This window comes from Astyanax mexicanus, chromosome 12 (genome assembly GCF_023375975.1).
Source record: "Astyanax mexicanus isolate ESR-SI-001 chromosome 12, AstMex3_surface, whole genome shotgun sequence".
Taxonomy (NCBI): domain Eukaryota; kingdom Metazoa; phylum Chordata; class Actinopteri; order Characiformes; family Acestrorhamphidae; genus Astyanax; species Astyanax mexicanus.
The window spans coordinates 6,046,962-6,053,121 of record NC_064419.1 but is presented as its reverse complement, the minus strand read 5'-3'; positions in this window follow the sequence as shown (position 1 = coordinate 6,053,121).

The window sequence follows — 6,160 nt, the reverse complement described above, 5'->3', positions numbered from 1 at the left end:
CTGTCATATAATACAAAGAAAACAAATTCGTATTCATACAGTTTTAAGAGTTCAAAAATCAATATTTGGTGAAATAACCCTGGTTCTTACGAATCTTGGCATGTTCTCCTCCCCTAGTCTTACACACTGCTTTTGGATAACTTGGATAAATTCAAGCAGTTCAGTTTCGTTTGACGGCTTTCTCTTGATTATATTCCAGAGGTTTTCAATGTGGTAAAATCAAAGAAACTAATTTTTTTCCAGAGCTGTATATAGATACTATACTAGGGTTTGGATACTAAGCACTGGAATAATATCATGAAACCACAACCAGAGGTGTCAAGTAATGAAATTAAAATATTTTGTTACCTTTCTTAAGCAGAAATCTTGATTATTTATACTTGACTGCATAAATCAGATTGTTTTTTTTTTTTACTTCTACTTCTTACATTTTCACACAATTATCTGAACTTTCTACTGCTTACATTTTAAAAATAGCCTCGTTACTCATTATTTCATTTCAGTTTGTTTTAATTTGTGGTTGGCCTAGTACAGTGGATAACACCACTATCTATAATGAGCCACCACATCATGTAAGAGACCGGGGTTCAATTCCAGGTCTGGGTGACTGAATGCTGTGTTACACCAATAAGAGTCCTTTGACAAGACTCCTAACACTACATTGGTCCACCTCTGTAATAGAAATTACTTTAACCTTTTAAGTCACTTTGGATAAAAGTTTCAGCTAAACACCATAAATGTAATAAAAAAAAACCCTATCCAGATAAATCTCTCCATCCAGATTGAGTGAATTTGATTGTGGTTGGATGTAGAGAAGTATAAACATATACCATGCCCACAGCCTATTGGTTTATATGATCCATCACAATCCAGCACACATCACGCCCCCCCCACACTTCAGCAAGAATATAGCAGATGTATGTAGTCTAGCCAAATGTCTCAACTAAGCTTCTTTAATATATTTACCTTATTTTTAATATATATGTTTTTTAGTTTTTAGTTAGTTAGGTGTGATGGATAAACCAATAGGGTGTCAGAATTTATTATTTTTAACATTATTTTTTTACTTTAAAAGCATTTGAAAAACATTCAAGTTTCAGGCATACGAACAGGGTAAAGATTCAAAAACAAAACCAAGACAAAGAAGAGGAATGAAACACTTCCACATTGTAATACTTCAGCCGGAATGTGACGAATACAGTGGTACGTGCCTCAGTGTAGCAGCACATGACCTAATGAAGGGAAAACACCTTTACAGTGCCGTCCAATAAAGCTGCCTCGTGTTCAAACAACTGCACAGATGAACACTGGGATGTGACTTCTGCGAGATGAAGCTGTGTATTCTGAGAGTTTACTCATGCCCTCGTGTCTCTGGCACGTTTCAAAGAGCGCTGAGTCAGGTGCAGCTGCTCGGGACACTCTCATGATAGTGTTAATGAAATCGCAGGCCATCGATTGATTAGCTGCTGTGGAAAAGTCAAACAAGAGTTTAAAGGGAAAGTTCTCAGGAGATTTAAAAATTCTGTATAACTTTTGAAACAAAGGTTTAGCATGGATCTATTTTATTCTTTAATTCAAATTTTTATCCCATTTTGTCCACAACTCACAAGGCCAATGACCCAACCCACTCATAAGGACTCTATCTCTAATCACTAGTGATGCCCCAACACCAGGAGGGTAAAGACTAGCACATGGCTTCTCTGATACAGGTGAAGTCAGATTCTTTCAGACTCAGTCTCTTTTCGAACTGCTACTGATCCTGCATTGCCGAGTAGCATCACAGTGCATTTGGAGGAAAGCCCAGCGAATCGGTTCTGATACATCAGCTCACAGATGCCTTGTGATCGACATCACCCTTTCAGAGTGATGTGGGGAGAGAGCACCATCTACCCACCCAGAGAGAGCAAGGCCAACTGTGCACTCTCGTGGCTCCGGTAGCTGATGGCAAGCTACATGAACGGGATTCATGGTGGCAGCGCTTAGCCCGGTGGACCACTCGAAGCCCCTGTCTGCTCACTTTTCCAACCTCACATCAGAAAAAAGTTGAGACAATATGATCAAACTTAAGGAGGTCTATCTTACACCCTGCACAAGGTGTGTTGAGATGCTCATTGCTATCTTACAACCCACAAACAGTCCTTTGCCGAGAAGCGTTGGACACGTCCAGGTAGCTGCACCGTTAAAATAGCAAACTGCCAAAGTCAGAGCGCACCTGGCTCTTAAAGGGTATGGCTAGTGACACACATTGGTTGGTTTATTGTACGTTAAACCCAAAACAAACCCATGATTATTTTCAAAAATTAGTACATAAGCTCCATGTTACCCATGTCCAGAAGCTGCATCCACTCCTCTGGGCTCAGAGGTATCTGGGGTAGAACATCACACAGTGACAATGTTTATTCGACACCATGTGCTCCAGACCAAAGACAAAAAGATCATCCACATTGTTAAAAGCAACCAGTCAAAATGCCAGGGTCTGTCATGGTATGGAGTTGTGTTCGTACTCTTCTGTTGGTGGGGGTACATCCATATATTTTTTTTTTTTTTCTACAAGACAGTGCCAAACCACATGCGTGTTGCAGGACTGAAATGAAGAAATGGATGTATACTAACATATAAAATCAGTTGAGCAGACAAACCCAAAGAATTCTCCCTCAAAAGGCCAAATCTTTTGTGCATGCTCTCCAGGCTTCGTACAGCCTTGTTTATGTTGGAGGCATTATCGTTTTCTGTGTACATTAATAAGGGGAAATACGTTGACTTATGTAGAGAATGTGGAAGGTTCCCATAGCGTACATGCCAGACTTATGAAATATGAGTCAAATATCCTCTCTGCTTACAGACCGCTTAGGCTTTTTTCCCTCAACCCGTCCAGCAAATCCTATTTTATCCCTCCCAAGTGTAAGGCCACTTAATAAAGAGGAACATCTTGTGACTCTCTCTCTTTCTACATATCTCCCTCCCTCTCTCTCTCTCTCTCCCTCTATCTCAGTATCCTGGTCTGCAGGCGCTGGTCTGAAAACAGAAGCAAACATTGCGCAAAGCCCTGCCGAGCACTGGTGCTGGTGGAGGGGAGAAGCACATGATGCAATTCTCAATCCTGTTGACAACAAGCTGTGCAGTGTGGAAGGAGTGGAGGGTCATTCACTGGGCAGCAGAAGCAGGACGGTGTACCAGGGCTCAGGGTTGGGTCAGGCATTAAACCCTGATTTGGTCAGAAAAGTTTGTGACAGTGACAGTAAACTCAATAAAATAGCTACAATAGCCATGTTTTTGCACGTTTGGTTGAGCTACTCCAGAGAAGATGTGCCAGTGAATTGGGTGCCAATTGCATTTGCAATGTATGATGAAATGCATTAACCATAAAAACGATGAAATGTGCAAAAGTGCGTTTTAAATAATTTCAAATGCAATGATTTAGAGTAAAACACACTCATAATACCAAACCATCAACTAACTTGACAACACCCTAGCAACCCACTAGAAACACCATAGCAATCACCACACCACTCTACAGCACCTATGCAGTGTCCACTTATCTACATCATAGCAACCACCTTGTAACAATTTGACAACATCATAGCAGCCACCTGGAGTACCACAGCAATCACTTAGCATATTAAACATCTTTCATACCACTGCAACTTGTTGGTAACATCATCATAGAAACCACCTGTAATACCACAGCAACCAGTTACTGACCACTTAGCAACATCACAGCAGTCACCTGGAGTACCACAGCAATCACCTAGCATATTAACCATCTTTCATACCACTGCAATTAGTTGGTAACATCATCATAGAAACCACCTGTAATACCACAGCAACCAGTTACTGACAACTTAGCAACATCACAGCAGTCACCTGGAATACCACAGCAACTAGCTAGCAGCAATATATTGACCATCGTTGATACCATTGCAATTAGTTTGTAACATCATCATAGAAACCACGTGAAATACCACAGCAACCAGCTAGTAACTACTTAGCAACATCATAGCAGCCACCTAGGACACCACAGTAAACTCTTAGTCACCATTTATTTACATCATAGCAGCCACCTAGAATACCACAGCAACCAGCTAGAAAGCATTTAGTAAAATAATAGCAGTTACATGGAATACCACAGCAACCACCTTGCAGCAACATTTTAACCATATATGATGCCAATTCACTTAGTTGTCAACAGTATCATAGAAACCACCTGTTAACATCCTAGCATCCTAGCAACCACCTGGCAGCAACATACAAACATCCTAGCAGCCACCTAGAATACCACAGCAACCACCTTGGATATTATAGCACTATCCAAGCAACCACTAATCAACATCATGGCTGGAATTAGTACTCAACATTTCAGCATCCATCTAGTATGCACTTAGCAACACTATAGGAATCAGCTGGGATACCATGTCAACCACCATGTTAATGAAATCTATCTATCTATCTATCTATCTATCTATCTATCTATCTATCTATCTATCTATCTATCTATCTATCTATCTATCTATCTATCTATCTATCTATCTATCACCATATAACGCCATATTAGACTAATGTTTGCAGGTAAATTGAGGCATGTTGTTACATCACTCATCCTAATTAGTAATCTTAGCAAAACAGCTCAAACTAATTGTGCTAATTAGTGCATATGCTAGCTCAGAGCCTGTGTTCCACAAGGATTTCAGTGGAAAACAACCAGGTAGAACCTTTCATAGACCTGCGACTGCAGTAGATGGAGATAAAAGCTGACCCCGGGCCTACTGAATGTTTCACTGGACAGGAATGTGTTTTCGAAATCAGCAGCAGCCACACCACGCTGACGTCTGCAGCACAAACACCAGCCCTGATTGGCTGGGCTCCGGGGGGTGCGGTGCCGAGACACATGCAGAGAGAATAATGCACATGCACAGTACATGCATGTCAGAAACATGTATCACACAGTTCACACCTCAGGCAGATGTGCTGGGAGCTGCACCTACAGGAACTGTAAATGTGTCTACTGTCTTCTGTTTTTTTTAAAGCAGGGCTGTGATTGGTTGGAATTTACAGCATGTCAAAAATCCTAAGTACCCTGTCGCTGTCATGTCATTTTTGTCATTTGTATCTTTTTGGCAGTTATTGCAGTTCGTGCTGATTTGAGTCAGAGAGAGCACAATCAGACATGCTCTCTCTCTCTCTTTCTCTCTCTCTCTGAGTGGCTTTTTATTAGAAATAAATTATATTTAAAATAAATAATAACTAATTAATTCATTAATGCATAGATATGCTAAACATTTACTTAAAATACACATATAATCTCTGTACTTTGACTTCTATTTAAATTTAAGAAGAGTTTTTTCCATCTTCTATAAAGTTACCTTGTTTTTTTATGTTTGACCGTTTTCAGTGTTCGAGCAAAAAATTACACAAAAAGCTTTTAAGCAAATATTATTTCTGTAAAAAATTTGGAGAGAATTTTTGAGAAACTTGGATCCACCATGCGGCACACCACATGGCTAGTGTGTGTGTGTGTGTGTGTGTGTGTGTGTGAGTGTGTAATGGGGGAGGAGGAGTGTGACCTGGGGGAGAAGAAGGAGAAAGAAATCAATATGAGTACATTCCATTAAAGCAAATGGAGGGAAAAGTAAACATTTAAAGAATCTGCAAATCTATGAATCTCTAAAAACAGCGACTTTACAGGAAAAATATACTGTAAAAAGGAAATTATAATACAACATAAATAATACACACACAGACAGCTTAGTTAAAAAATCTAGTTCAACAAGATTTAAAAATTATTCTAAATTAATTAATTCTCCAACACATCCCAAAGATTCTCAATAAGGTTTAAGGTCTGGACTCTGTGGTGAACTCTTTCAATCCATGTGTGAAAATGATGATCTAAGGTTTCCTGAACCCTAAACTCTTTCACAGTTCCAGCCCCATGAATCCTGGCATTCTCATCAGCTAGCCTAACTGATAAGTAGTTTTCTTAAAGCTACACAGCTGTTTAGTTCCATTCCCTTGAGTTCTCTTCAGATTGTGCATGTGGAAATGCTCTTACTTTCACTATTAAACATGTAAATGAATTTTAGTGATGTTTGTTTTTCTATTATTTTATTTCACCAAATGTTTAAGTAATTTCTGATCACGATCATTAATTTTTTTTTTCAACCAC